This window comes from Eubalaena glacialis, chromosome 7, assembly GCF_028564815.1.
Source record: "Eubalaena glacialis isolate mEubGla1 chromosome 7, mEubGla1.1.hap2.+ XY, whole genome shotgun sequence".
Lineage (NCBI taxonomy): Eukaryota > Metazoa > Chordata > Mammalia > Artiodactyla > Balaenidae > Eubalaena > Eubalaena glacialis.
Window position 1 is genome coordinate 58,125,924 of NC_083722.1, and position 15,701 is coordinate 58,141,624.

General features: G+C 40.0%; 1 protein-coding gene across 10 annotated transcripts in view; it reads left to right on the forward strand.

The window, feature by feature from the left end:
• The window catches only part of RBMS3 (RNA binding motif single stranded interacting protein 3), a 718,572-nt gene that overhangs the window by 486,579 nt on the left and 216,292 nt on the right, over window positions 1-15,701 (forward strand). The window lies entirely within an intron of this gene.

Sequence of the window (15,701 nt, forward strand, 5' to 3'; positions counted from 1 at the left end):
CATGGTCAAGGCAGAGCTAATTGCACCACCTGGGTCTCTGAAATTTGCCAACTTAGTCATTCTTGGAGACTGTACAGCCTGCTATTGGAGGCCTAGCCAGTGCAGGAGGCACTAAATGCCTGCCGTGCTCCACTTCACACTGCGTGTACACGCCTTTGTCTCAGCACCCACCTCCTGCCCCGCAAAACCTCTCTCTAACAAATTAGTTTCTCCTTCATTTATGCTCCCGCTGAGAAAGGAACATGTTTCAAATTCATCAAGAGAACACATTTTCTAAGAAGATCTATGTTTTGTTTTTTTGTTTTTTAAACAAAAGATTTTTGGTACAAAGTATCGATATATTAGTTTGCTCAGGCTGCCATAACAGAATTCAACAGACTGGGTGGCTTTAAACAGCAGACATTTATTTTCTCCCAATTCTAGAGGCTAGAAGTCCAAGATCAAGGTGGCAGTAGGTTTGGTTTCCTCTCTGTGTCTTGTAGATGGCCTTTTCCCATATCTTCACATGGTCTGCCCTTTGTGTTTGCTTCTAATCTCTTCTTAAAAGGGCATCAGTCAGATTCGATTAGGATCCACCCATTATATATACACACAATTTATAATCCAATCTCCTGGGATAAACCATAATGGAAAAGAATATTAAAAAAAGAACGTATCAATATATATATGTAAAACTGAGTCACTTTGCTGTACAGCAGAGATTGGTACAACATTGTAAATCAACTCTACGTCAATAAAAAAATAAATGAATGTAATATAAAAAAAAACAACATATATACACAACTTCTTTATTCATTCATCTGTTGATAGACACATAGGTTGTTTCCATGTCTTGGCTATTGTAAACAATGCTGCTATGAACATTGGGGTGCATGTATCTTTTTGAATTAATGTTTTTGTTTTCTTCTGATATATACACTAGTGGAATTGCTAGATCACATGGTATTTCTCTTTTTAGTTTCTTGAGGACTCTCCATTCTATTTTCCACAGTGGCTGCACTAATTCACATGCCCACAATAGTGTACAAGAGTTCCCTTTTCTCCACATTCTTGCCTGTCCCAGTACTGGTGCCAACAGACTGGTGGGTGGGGATGGAGCTGGGTCCTGAGGCTAATAAAGTAGAGGGAGGATTCCACGATGGCACTTTCCAGTACCAGTGTTATTATGGCAGAACGAGCTCCCAGAAATGACTGCTGCCAGCATCTCTGTCCCCAGGGGGAGTCCCAGTTGCCTCCTGTCTCTCCAGGAGACTCTCCAAGATTAGCAGGTGGGTCTGACTCAGGCTCCTTTCAAATTACTGCTTCTGCCCTCATTCACGGAGCGTGTGAAATTTTGTGTGCCTCCTTTAAGAGTAGAGTCTCTATTTCCGACAGCCTTCTGGGTCTCCTGAAAGTGAGCCCCACTGGCCTTCATAGCCGAACGTTCTGGAGGCTTGTCTTCCCAGTGCAGGACCTCCAGCCTGGGGAGTCTGATGTGGGTTTCAGACCCCTTGCTCCTTGGGGAGAACCTCTACAGTTGTAATTATCCTCCCCTTTGTGATTCATCCACTGGGGTTGGTAGGGGGTGGGGGGCACGGGTCTTGACTATACCATGACTCTACCCCTCCTACCTGTCTCATTGTGGTTCCTCCTTTTTTTTTCTTTTTGGCTTTTTGAGTTAATTATTATTGTTTTTGTTATATTATTATATTCACATTTTACAATTTTGGAAAAAATGAAGGCAAGAGAAGTTTAAAATCCTGTACAATATCTCACAGAAGATAAGCAGGAGAACCCACTTATAGGTTCGGGTATAGGTGAACATAAGCCCATGTTCTCACAAGGATTATAGCCAAACAAATAATGATATATCTTTAGTTGTGGAAGATCTTTTCTGGTAAGTTAGTCTTTTTCATTGATAGCTGTTCTGTAAATAGTTGTAATTTTGGTGTGCTCGTGAGAGGAGGTGAGCTCCGGGTCTTTCTGCACTGCCATCTTGGGACAAAATCCCAGGTGTGGTTCTTGGTTCATGTGCAAGAGATCCTGAAATTCCTATGACTCAAAAGAAAACCCCCATTATTATTTTACTTGTAAGCTATATTCATCTTCTTTGATAATCACCTCTTCAAAGTAAAGGTGGTATCTTCGTTTTATATTTAAACCACTGAACTTCAAAGCATTGATTTGAATGCCAGTAGGGTGCAGAGACAGCACAATTACAGGCTTTTTAACGTTCCAGAAGCACTAGATAGTGTCTGAAATTACAGACTTTCATTTTATTATTATTTTTTTCCTCTCTTGGAACATAAAACAATTTTGTAACATCCACCCCCCTGCAGGCAGCATTTTATAGCCAAGTCATAAACCCCGAAAAACAAAAGTTTATGGTGGGAATGCTGACAGTCAGACAGTCAGACCCACTACTGCAGAGCTCGCGGGTGCCAACAGACTACCTTGCCTTCCAGCGTGAGGATCAGAACATAAATCAGCCTGAGTCTGGAGGGACAGGACTGCATGTTCACGTTATCCATTTCCCATTCCCAGAAACATAAGACCGTTTGTCTAACAAAACTCACATTGAACGAGTGTTATGAGAGGCCGGTAAAGAATGACCCAAAGTGGAGAAGGGATGAGGGTAAGCGTTCACAATTACTCCAGCTTCAACATCTGGGAACATAGAACCTCTTTAAGCAATGCATTTACTGTCCCCTGGTGAGCTAAAGGGCGTGAGAGACCGCTGAGCACAGAGACCTTTGTATTCTGTAGTTTTTTTCACCTCTCTTCAGTACTCTTGATTCTCATGGAGTTTTGTTTGAATGACTTTTAACATCTGGGCAGTGTTCTACCACTCCCTACCAAATGGGCAAGTTTTCCAAATAAATCATTTCAGTTCTTCTTTCTTTTCACTAAGTAAAAAAATTAATCACAGTTATAGGAAGACCAACATCAGCCTGATTATTAAAAATTAGTATAAATAGATTAAAATATTATTCTTGTATTTTGTTTTAATTACTTTAAATATCATTACAATTTTATTCTTTACTTTCCACTGCCTGACATTTCTTGCTGCCTATCTTCTCCCACCTCCCGAAATAGAAAGAGAACTCGGATTCAGAATAAACATAAAGAAAATATAGAAATTTTTAAAATTATAAGGCAAATGCCAATACTTTCTTTGTAGGCAACTATATGATGCTTTAAAATGACCATCAAGCCTACCTAAATGTGATTTTATTGTTTGGAATGTGTTTCGATTCATATCTACCTTAAATCCATCTTTAAGAAATGTTGTGTTAATATTTCTCCCTTTATGTTTTGGCAATTCATTTGCCATTACTGTCCCAAATGCATGGAACTAGGAAATCAAATGTGAGCAAAGAAAATCTCTAAAATGTAAACTTAGTGATTAGTAACCGCCAAACTACAGCTGTGTTTGCACAGAAACAGGTTACAACTGTGTTTGCTGAGATTGAAAAGAAGGTGGACTGTTATTCCTTTTAATAATTTTAATTCCTCTCTCAATTGCCAGCAGATGTGATCCACTAAAGAGAAAACCCCTGGTCCACCCTGTAGCTTCTTTATCTTTATTCTTGTTTTATGTGTTTATCTTCATCGTTTCTTTATGTTGCCTCTTTGTCTTTCTGTCTTTTAACATCAGAAAGTCATGGTCATGGCTAGAGAAGGCAGAACACTCTACTTTCTTTTCCATGTATTAGGAGCCCTGGTTTTCAAAACCCAAACCAACCAACCAACCTATCAACCAAACAAACAAATGAATTAAATTGCATTGAATAATCTATTATTCTGAAATCTGGCCTTCAATCTTTCTGTATACATGCTTTTATAAAAACTTAGAAAAGGAGAAAAAACATACAGTTTATTGTTTTATTATTTTGAAATTGGAATGGCGTTATTCCAAAGTCAGCCCTCCGTGGGATGGGAGGAGAGTTCTGAATATTATTTATCCTTGTGAAACTGAAATTGGAGAACTTTGTTACCTTGCAGTTGGAAATAGAGGCCATTCCCTGTGCTCAGGGTCTGTTAGATCTCTGTACCCTGTGCTTGCCCTAAGTACAAACCATGACAGGGACTCTTGGGTCCTGAAGGCTGTGGGGATTTCAGGTAGGTTGTTGGCTTCCAGCCAATAAAGAGAAAGACTTCGAAATATCACTTGGAGGACACATGTGAGCCTCTTTTATTTAATATCTTTCATACATGCTCTGCTTTCTATGAATTGGACCAACCTAACATCCATCTATATCCGCGTGGTTATAAATATGGCTTTATGGTCAGAAATAACTTAGCTTTCATCTTAGTTCTGTTCTTCCTATCTGTGTTCTTGGACTAGTTACTTAAACTCTTTTAGCCTCCCTTCCTGATATGTAAAATGTATTTTTTTTTTTTAATTTTTATTGGAGTATAGTTGATTTACAATGTTGTGTTAGTTTCAGGTGTACAGCAAAGTGAATCAGTTATACATATACATATATCTGTTCTTTTTTAGATTCTTTTCCCATATAGGTCATTACAGAGTATTGACATCTTGATTTTATTTATTTATTTATTTGTTTATTTATTTATTTATTTTTGGCTGCGTTGGGTCTTTGTTTCTGCGCGCAGGCTTTCTCTAGTTATGGCAAGTGGGGGCTACTCTTCTTGTGGTGCGCGGGCTTCTCGTTGTGGTGGCTTCTCTTGTTGCGGAGCACAGCCTCTAGGCGCCCGGGCTTCAGTAGTTGTGGCTCACGGGCTTAGTTGCTCCATGGCATGTGGGATCTTCCCGGACCAGGGCTCAAACCCATGTCCTCTGCATTGATAGGCGGGTTCTTAACCACTGCACCCCAGGGAAGTCCCGTAAAATGTATTCATCCATGCATTCATTCAGTTCACCCAGTAAATATGTGGGCACTACTAATATGCCAGTAATTATTCTACATGTGATAATTAGAGATGTGCACACACACAGACACACACAAAGTATCTGCTTTCATTGACTGGCGTTCTACTGGATTGGGGACACAGTAAGTGTGTCATCAAACATAAAATAGTAAATAATGAGTATCAACAATTAATATCAAATAACTAAAGTACTATAAAAACAAAATAAAGCATAGGGGTGCTATAGAGAATGTGACAAAATGAGAGGTTTGAGGTAAAGGACAGGAAAGCCCTCTGAGGAGAGAGCATTTAAACCAAGATGCACATGATAAGAAGAAACCAGCATGAGACTCCCTGGTGGGCCTGGAGAGGGAAGAGAGCTGTCCCAGCAGAGGAAAAGAGAGAAGGAGAGCTAAGCTGGGGCCAGTTCCTCATACTTGGGAAACAGAAAAAAGGCAAGGTTGATATATTATAGAAAAAAGAAGAGAGATGTAATAGATAGTAATATCTAGTAATGAATGAAATATGACTGCAGCTCAAAGAGATTGATTAAAAGTGATCAAATGAGTTCCAGTTGCATTGAATGGTGAGATTTTTCTAGACCTGAACATATTATACTTATTGATTCCTTCTTTATCTCAGTTTTAATTTTTGAATTGAATGTTTTTCCATTTCTTTACCAAATTCACTTTGAACACAATTCATCTATGGTTAAAAGATAGATTTAGATTATGATGCATCCAGACAAGGATGTCAGCTGGGGGTAGGTAGGCAGTCTGAAAGAAGCAGTTCCCAGACTAAGTGTAAGTAAACTTATTTTTTCTTACATTTTTCTTGAAATACACAGCCTCAGAGATCATTTTGTTCCTTGGGTATTGATAGTTTTATGATGTAGCCGTCAAAGTGCTGGCTAGAAACATAGTTTCACCACAAATGATCCAACTGAAGAGGCTAGCATGTAGGAGTATTTACAGAAGTGTGGGCAGAGTTAAGGGAACTGATGAAGGGATGCTGAGATACCCAGAGATGAGCAGCAGAAGGAAGTCTTTACCCCTGAGAGCAGACGGCAGGTGAAGCCATGTGCCCAGAGCCCAGTGAGACCCAGAGCCTTGGAGGAGGGGCCGCCTAGAGGCGCCGTAGACAGGGAGGGATGTAACCCTTGCCAGACAGACGTGGTGCCAAAGCAGAGAGGATGAGGAGGACCAGCCAGATCTCTGTTTCCACCAGGCCTCCAGTGGTGACACCAATAAAAACCATCAAGTAACAGAGCAAAGGTGATACAGTCCATGGAAGGGTCACTTCTTTGGGGCATAGAGCAGAGCAGAGAAGGCATATTGGGGAGGGCTAAGCAGAAAACATCAGTACACATGGATGAGTTAACTAATTTTCTTTCCTCTTGACTCCACTATTAAAAAATAGAAATAGAAAACAGTGCAAAGTCAGCAATAAATACCACCTGCTACTTCTCCTTCAGATTGGCAATGGATACAGGTAGCTTGGAATGATGGCAAACTGGCTCTGTTTACAGAAAACAACTGCTCAAATCTAGAGTAACTTTGCTGTGATGTCTTTTTTCTGACATCATTTCTGACACCAAATATGTGGATTTTTGTGACATTGAATATGTGTCATTTTTCCATACTAATTATCCAATTCTCTGACTCCAACTGGGTGTCCAACAATTCATTTCAGTTTTAACACTAACTACTCAGAGTTGTCATCAGACTGCACAGGTTCAAGGGCTAAGTCCCACAAGACTGTCCCCACTTCAGACACCACCACAAATGGGGTACCAGGCTACCCACAATTCTGCCCCGCCCACTACAAATTCAGGGGTTCCCTTGACACCCCTCAGGCTTGAAAATTCACTAGAACTATCCACAGAACTCAGGAAAACACTTAAATATTTACCTGTATGTCATAAAGGATACAGCTCAGGAACAGCCAAATGAAAGAGATGCATAGGGCAAGGAAGGGGGTGGGAGAAATGGCTCAGAGCTTCTCTGCCCTCTCTAGGTGTCCTGCCCTCCCAGCACATCAGTGTGCCCACCTACCCATCAGCTCTCCAAACCCTGTCGTTCAGTGGTTTGAATGGAGGTCTCATCACATAGGCGCCATTGATTAAATCGTTGGTGGTTGCACTCAAATCTCCAGCCCCTCCCCCATCCCCAGACACTGAAGAGTGGGCCTGACAGCTCCAGCCCTCTAATTCTTTGGTCTTTCTGGTGACCAGCCCTATTCTGAAGCTATCTAGGGGTCTCACCTTGAATCACCTCATTAACATAAACTCAGGTATAGTCAAAAGTGATCCCTTATAAATAACAGAAGACATTCCTTTCACTCAGGAAATCCCCAGAGTTTTAGGAGTTCCGTGCTAGGAACCAAGGACAGAGACCAAATTTATTTTTGTTATACCATAGTTGCCATGCAGAAAACACCTTATCTCGTCTTTCATCTCATCTTTCAAGAAGAATCAGAAATTCAAATTTTCATGTGAAGTCTCCCAATCTCTAAATGTTGACAACCATTTCAAATTTTTCAAAAACTCTTTGCAGCCCAAGCAAAACATTCATGAAGGCTGGATTTGGCCCATGGTTTCCAGTTTGGGGCACCTGACAGAGAACTCCAGAACAGTGGTTTTCAACCCTGACTGCACACTGGCATCACCTGGGCAGCTTTCAAAAATATGTGCCTAGACTTCATGCCAAAGCAATTAAGTCAGAATCTCCTGAGCTGGGGCCCAGACACTGGTATTTTTAAAAAATAGTTCCCTGATAATTTTAATGTACAATCATTTTTAAAATAAGCTTTTTTATTTTGGAATAAGTTTAGTTTTACAGAAAAGTTACAAAGATAATACACAGGTTTTGTATACCCTACATCCAATTTTCCCTATTGTTAACCCTTTGCATTACCATGGCATATTTGTCAGAATTAAGAAACTGACATCGGTACATTATTATTAACCAAACTCCAGACTTTATTGGAATTTCACCAATTTTTCCATTGATATCCTCTTTTTGTTCCAGAATCCAATCCCTGGTACCATTTTGCATTTGGTTGTTTTTCTCATCAGTCTGCTCTGGTCTCTGACAGTATCTCAGACTTTCCTTGTTTTCCATGAGTAGTCCCAGCCAGGTATCCTGGAAAATGTCTCCAGGTCTGCGTTTTTCGATGTTTATTTCATGATGGGATCCATGTTATGTCTAGGTTTTGGAAAGAATACCACACAGGTGAAGTGCCCTTCTTGTTATATCATATCAGGGTATAATCTCCATTTCTGAGAACACCTACTCTAGTTAATCATGGCTGAATGAAATGGAGATGGCCGGCCCCATCCAGCTTCAACACAGATGAAAGCAGATCAGGGCAGGAAATCAGGAGTGATGACAGGAGGCCAGCAGTGGAGCCCCATCCCTTCCAAACAAGCCAACGAACTGAGTGTCAACGGACAAAGGTTCCATTGCAGGCTCCTCCAGCAACTCAACTTTAGAGAAGCCACTGCTTTCTGGTGTTATTTTCTTCCTCTGTACCATGTAGAAGTTGGTATTTACAGTCCTGAGTATATGTGATTCTAAAGTTTTGGAGTGGGTTTTCATGAGCCAAATATTGTCCATAGCTCCATTTCATAAGAGGAATGTGTTTCAATGCTAAGCAAGGGGCCACCAAAATGTCAGAGTTTCTGCAAAGGGAGATGGTGGGAAGGCCAGTCTGCTTCCCTGTTTGGCATTTATGACACTTGTCTCCTAAAGATGTCAAGCACCCATTTATGATAAAAGTCCTGCAGAAAGTAGGCATAGAGGGAACTTTCCTCAACATAATAAAGGCCGTATATGACAAACCCACAGCCAACATTGTCCTCAATGGTGAAAAACTGAAACCATTTCCACTAAGATCAGGAACAAGACAAGGTTGCCCACTCTCACCACTATTATTCAACATAGTTTTGGAAGTGTTAGCCACAGCAATCAGAGAAGAAAAAGAAATAAAAGGAATCCAAATCGGAAAAGAAGAAGTAAAGCTGTCACTGTTTGCAGATGACATGATACTATACATAGAGAATCCAAAAGATGCTACCAGAAAACTACTAGAGCTAATCAATGAATTTGGTAAAGTAGCAGGATACAAAATTAATGCACAGAAATCTCTTGCATTCCTGTATACTAATGATGAAAAATCTGAAAGTGAAATTAAGAAAACACTCCCGTTTACCATTGCAACAAAAAGAATAAAATATCTAGGAATAAACCTACCTAAGGAGACAAAAGACCTGTATGCAGAAAATTATAGGACACTGATGAAAGAAATTAAAGATGATACAAATAGATGGAGAGATATACCATGTTCTTGGATTGGAAGAATCAACATTGTGAAAATGACTCTGCTACCCAAAGCAATCTACAGATTCAATGCAATCCCTATCAAACTACCACTGGCATTTTTCACAGAACTAGAACAAAAAATTTCACAATTTGTATGGAAACACAAAAGACCCCGAATAGCCAAAGCAATCTTGAGAACGAAAAATGGAGCCGGAGGAATCAGGCTCCCTGACTTCAGACTATATTACAAAGCTACAGTAATCAAGACAGTTTGGTACTGGCACAAAAACAGAAATATAGATCAATGGAACAGGATAGAAAGCCCAGAGATAAGCCCACGCACATATGGTCACCTTATCTTTGATAAAGGAGGCAAGCATATACAGTGGAGAAAAGACAGCCTCTTCAATAAGTGGTGCTGGGAAAATTGGACAGGTACATGTAAAAGTATGAAATTAGAACACTCCCTGACACCATACACAAAAATAAACTCAAAATGGATTAAAGACCTAAGTGTAAGGCCAGACACTATCAAACTCTTAGAGGAAAACATAGGCAGAACACTCTATGACATAAATCACAGCAAGATCATTTTTGACCCACTTCCTAGAGAAATGGAAATAAAAACAAAAATAAACAAATGGGACCTATTAAACTTAAAAGCTTTTGCACAGCAAAGGAAACCATAAACAAGACCAAAAGACAACCCTCAGAATGGGAGAAAATATTTGCAAATGAAGCAACTGACAAAGGATTAATCTCCAAGATTTACAAGCAGCTCATGCAGCTCAATAACAAAAAAACGAACAACCCAATCCAAAAATGGGCAGAAGACCTAAATAGACATTTCTCCAAAGAAGATATACAGATTGCCAACAGACACATGAAAGAATGCTCAACATCATTAATCATTAGAGAAATGCAAATCAAAACTACAATGAGGTATCATCTCACACCGGTCAGAATGGCCATCATCAAAAAATCTAGAAACAATAAATGCTGGAGAGGGTGTGGAGAAAAGGGAACACTCTTGCACTGTTGGTGGGAATGTAAATTGATACAGCCACTATGGAGAACAGTATGGAGGTTCCTTAAAAAACTAAAAATAGAACTACCATACGACCCAGCAATCCCACTACTGGGCATATACCCTGAGAAAACCATAATTCAGAAAGAGTCATGTACCAAAATATTCATTGCAGCTCTGTTTACAATAGCCAGGACATGGAAGCAACCTAGGTGTCCATCATCGGATGAATGGATAAAGAAGATGTGGCACATATATACAATGGAATATTACTCAGCCATAAAAAGAAATGAAATGGAGGTGTTTGTAATGAGGTGGATGGAGTTAGAGTCTGTCATACAGAGTGAAGTAAGTCAGAAAGAGAAAAAGAAATACAGTATGCTAACACATATATATGGAATCTAAGGAAAAAAAAATTATAAAAAAAGGTCATGAAGAACCTAGTGGCAAGATGGGAATAAAGACACAGACCTACTAGAGAATGGACTTGAGGATATGGGGAGGGGGAGGGGTGAGATGTGACAGGGTGAGAGAGTGTCATGGACATATATACACTACCAAATGTGAAATAGATAGCTAGTGGGAAGCAGCCGCATAGCACAGGGAGATCAGCTCGGTGCTTTGTGACCACCTAGAGGGGTGGGATAGGGAGGGTGGGAGGGAGGGAGATGCAAGAGGGATGAGATATGGGAACATATGTGTATGTATAACTGATTCACTTTGTTATAAAGCAGAAGCTAACACACCATTGTAAAGCAATTATACTTCAATAAAGATGTTTAAAAAAAAAAAAAAAAAAAAAAAAAAAGATGTCAAGCACCTCGAAGGAAGAAAACAAATTGCAAAAACTGAGAAAATTCAGCTCCTTCACTCCTCTTTCTTCCTGAAACTCACTATTATTCCTTTTGTTACCATGGATTATGAAGTCAATGACATAATTTGTTTTTTACAAAATCTTTTCATGTTGACATTTTCCTCAAATCTTACCGGAAGCGAGGATGAATGGCTTGCAAAGCTGTATGTTCTAAGTCGCCAATAATTTGTACGGAGCCTGTGATTGCAAAACCACAAAAATTTCACAATAGTGGAAACCTTTCATTAAGCATCATAAATGACAGGGTGGATTTGTTTTAACTCTGTGCGTAATCATGCTATTGCTTTAAGATCATAAACTGAGAGGTTCTCCATGGAGGTGAGACAGGTAGGCTGCAAATCGTTGTACACAATACTTTGCCACCTCTGTGTGTTAAGTCTGACCCAGAACATTCTCCCGGTATTGGATCAGGCTCTCATCTGGTGTAATTTGCCCGTGGGGATTGTATTGGCTATGAAACTAGCACCTATTAGTAGCTGTTGTAAAAAAGAAATTTTCTCTAAATCACAATTCAGTGGTTTCAAATGACTGAAACCAGGTTCCTAGGCACGGAGACAAGAAAGAATGTCAAACAGGATCTTTAATGCACATTTGTATTTAAACATCAGACCTAACAGAAAACCCTGAGGCTTTATACAATGATTGGAGCCTTGTAGGAACCTAATTAATGCATCGCATTGTCGGGTGAATGGTTGGCCAGGCACACGAGCTCTTCTGAGGGATGTGAGAGGGTTCAGGTACCGCCTAGAAAGAATGGGTGCAGTTGTAGGGATTCAGTGGCCCATCTGAAGGGGCCATGGAAAGGCAGCTTTGTCTGGCGCGCTGCCTTTTCAGACCCACTTGATAATATCAGTGTCAGTTTCAAGTGGAGCGCATGCCAGATTGCGGATAGCTTGGGCTGGCATTTCAAATAGGCTAATTGTGAAACTGGAGAAGAAAATGGTCACATTCTTGCTAAGGTGGCCATTCAAATGCAGTCTCTCCCCCAGAGTTCCATGGGTCTCACTCTGAGCCTTTCCCCTTGGCGGCTCCTCTATTGCCCTCTTTGCTGGGATGGCTTGGCCTTGTTAAAATGTGCCCTGTGTATTAAAATGAAATTGTCACTGCTGGGTGGTGCCACATAACATGGTTTGACACTAACCACTGGCAGCTACAGAAAACAGACTTTCATTGCATTTATTCTTTCAGAGATGAGAGTCTCTAAAGGCTCCTGCAGACATATACTTAGTTAAATCTGAATGAAGCCAGAGTGAACACTCTACGCTGCTGTCTGGTGTTCACAGAAATGGCCCCCACTGGGCTTGGTGGGGCTGTAAAGCAGTCTTAACAAAAGATGATCGTACTAGAATTCAAAAGGGAAGATATGAGGCTTTCAAACCAGGACAAAAATGTTTTAGGTGGGTGGACGAGATGAAGCCACCAAGCACACACACACTATCCCCCATCCAGTTTCAGTGTGCGTTTAGAATTCCGTGTCGTTTTAAAGACAAAGGGGAAGGATTTGATTTGTAGGACTCTGGCAAGCAAGCTTTAGATTCTTAACTGCCTTTTATCTAGATGAGTACCCAGAGAGCAACTGAACAGGGAGGGGGCCCTGGGGCATAAGCTTTTCATTCCGTAGCTCTCCTGGAATCAAAATTCCATAAAACAACATCTGTAGTAATTAAGGGTGTACATTTCCTCTCCCATTCATGTCTCTGCTAGGAGGGAAGGTTATCTTCCCTAAGAGACAATGGATAGTGGGTCCTGTGGGAAAAGAGAAAGAGCAGAATTTGAATTCTTTTGTTCCTAGAAATGGAAGTTTCCTAGTTAAAAAAAAATTAAGGGATTTCCCTGGTGGCGCAGTGGTTAAGAATCCACCTGCCAATGCAGGGGACACGGGTTCACGCCCTGGTCCAGGAAGATTCCCACAAGCCGCGGAGCAACGAAGCCCATGCGCCACAACTACTGAGCCTGTGCTCTAGAACCCACGAGCCACAACTACTGAGCCCGTGTGCCACAACTACTGGAGCCCGCGTGCCACAACTACTGAAGCCCACACGCCTAGAGTCCATGCTCCACAACGAGAAGCCACCACAATGAGAAGCCCGCACACCACAACAAAGACCCAATGCAGCCAGAAGTAAATAAATAAATTTATTTTTCAAAAAAATTAAAAAATAACAAGTTGGAAGATGTAAAAGATTCCTCTGGAAAGAAAATGTGAAGGAGTTAGCAAAATTATACTTACCTGCTCCTCAATATTTGGAATGGGGAACGATTCATCTTATCTTTCTAATCCAAATATCCTCTGATTTGGGGGAATTTGTGATTAAGCAGTGAATAAAATGCTATTTTTGTTTTTATTTTTATTTATTAAAAGTGGGTATTATTAAGCTTAAAGAGTTTTAGTTTTGCATTTGGACACAAAAGTGAGTCACTCTTCAGATGCTCTTCAAAATAACACTATGTGGATCCAATGGGCATCTAATAAATGAACATTAACTTATTAATGTCAGATTAGTTTCCTGCGCTTTCTTGTCATATTAGGACCAGCTATGTAATTTGTGGGATCTAGTGAAAATTAAAAATACAAGACCCCTTGTTTAAAACGTATTAAGAATGTCAAGATGGTGACAGCAGAACTTTAAATCAAGTGCAAGGTTTTTCTAAGCACAGGGCTCTGGTACTGCATGTGTACCCCTGACATTGGTCCTGCTCTGCTTCACCATCTTATCAATGCAGAAAAAATGTGCATCTTTCCCATGCTTCCTAGGAATGTACATTGGGAAACGTTTTGTTTTGTTTTTCTTAATTTGAGTCATAAAATAATTACAGCTCCCCAGATGGAACGTGCTTTTGAAACCATCTTCAAATAGGGCTACCATATGATTCTGCAATCCCACTCCTGGGCATATATCTGGAGAAAACCGTAATTTGAAAAGATACACATATCCCAATGTTCATAGCAGTATTTACAGTAGCCAAGACATCGAAGCAACCTAAATGTCGATTGACAGATGAATGGATAAAGAAGATGTGGTATATACATACACAATGGAATATTACTCAGCCATAAAAAGGAATAAAATAATGCCATTTGCAGCAACACAGATGGACCTAGAGATTATCATACTAACTGAAGTAAATCAGACAGAGAAAGACAAATATATGATATCACTTATATGTGGAATCTAAAAAAAAAAAAAAATGATACAAATGAAGTTATTTCCAAAACAGAAAGACTCACAAACTTAGAAAGCAGACGTATGGTTACCAAAGGAGAAACATGGGGGTAGGGATAAATCAGGAGCTTGGGATTGGCATACACACACTATTATATATAAAATAGGTAACCAACAAGGACCTAATGTATAGCACAGGGAACTCTACTCAATATTTTGTAATAACCTATAAGGGAAAAGAATCTGAAAAAAAATAGATATATATGTATGTATAACTGAATCACTTTGCTGTACACCTGAAACTAACACAACATCGTAAATCAACTATACTTCAATTAAAAAAAAAAAAAATTCTTAACCTGATAACTCAGATGCTCTTGCCTGCACCCCTCAGCTTATCTCCAAGAGTTTCCCTGAGTGAACCTTCCACTGGACCACAGTGCTCTGCTCACTCTACCCCATCTACAAGGACACAGCCTGCCCCCTCCCAGCCTGACCCCTACCCTAGTTATTTCTGCAAAGGCCTTTCTGGCCTCCTGTGCCCACTTCTCAGAGTTTTCCTGGCTTCTGCAATTCCTCTCACATTTGAATTCCTCTCGGTGTAATAAATATATAACTTATTTGGCATTTTCTTATATATATATATTTTTTCCTTTTCTTTTTTTCTCTGCATATAATATGAATGTGAAAACACACATAAAATTTAGATGTAGGAAAGTTTTACAAATTGTGTCAAAGGGCTCCATTCCAAAAAAGTTCATATTAATAACAGAACACAAAATCCAAAATTATACTTTGCCTTTTAGACAAAAAATTTCACACATTTCATGCACATTCTTTTATATGTATGTGTGCCATTTCTTAAGTCCGTTTTTCCTCTAGTGTACCGTTTGTGGGAATTAATTTCTTTTGATCACAGTCGACCCTTTAATTTTTATCTTCCACACCCTGTTTTACAAAATAATAAAGTCGAGATATAGTTACTATTTAGAAAATGTTGCTGATACTCTTCTACCTAGGAGACAGCAACACTGCTAATGTTGGCAGTATGATGCTATGGCCCCGAATGTTATTCATTAGCTTGTATCTGAGGTGCCAAAATTTGGCACAAGAAACCCAGTCTAGGAATATTGATACCTAGTATGAAAAAATAGAAGATTGTCTGAAATTGAAAATTAAGAAAGTTCAGGACCTGAGGTTTGTGTATGTATGTTCTCCTCCCACATTTGGGACCCCAAATAACTCCCTTCTATCTCTCGCCCAGTGGGTTTTCAATAAAGCCGTCACGATGCTGATGACAACACTGCTGTGTGAATCTCTCCTGTAGGCTGCCAGTTGTTTAAACGCAATGCATCCCCTCCCCTTGTTTTGTGGAGTCCCTTGAGGTACAGCTTAGTAGCTCCTGTGCAGGTTGGTGTCACCCAGGCCTCAGCTAAACGCCCGCCTCTACCACTTAACTG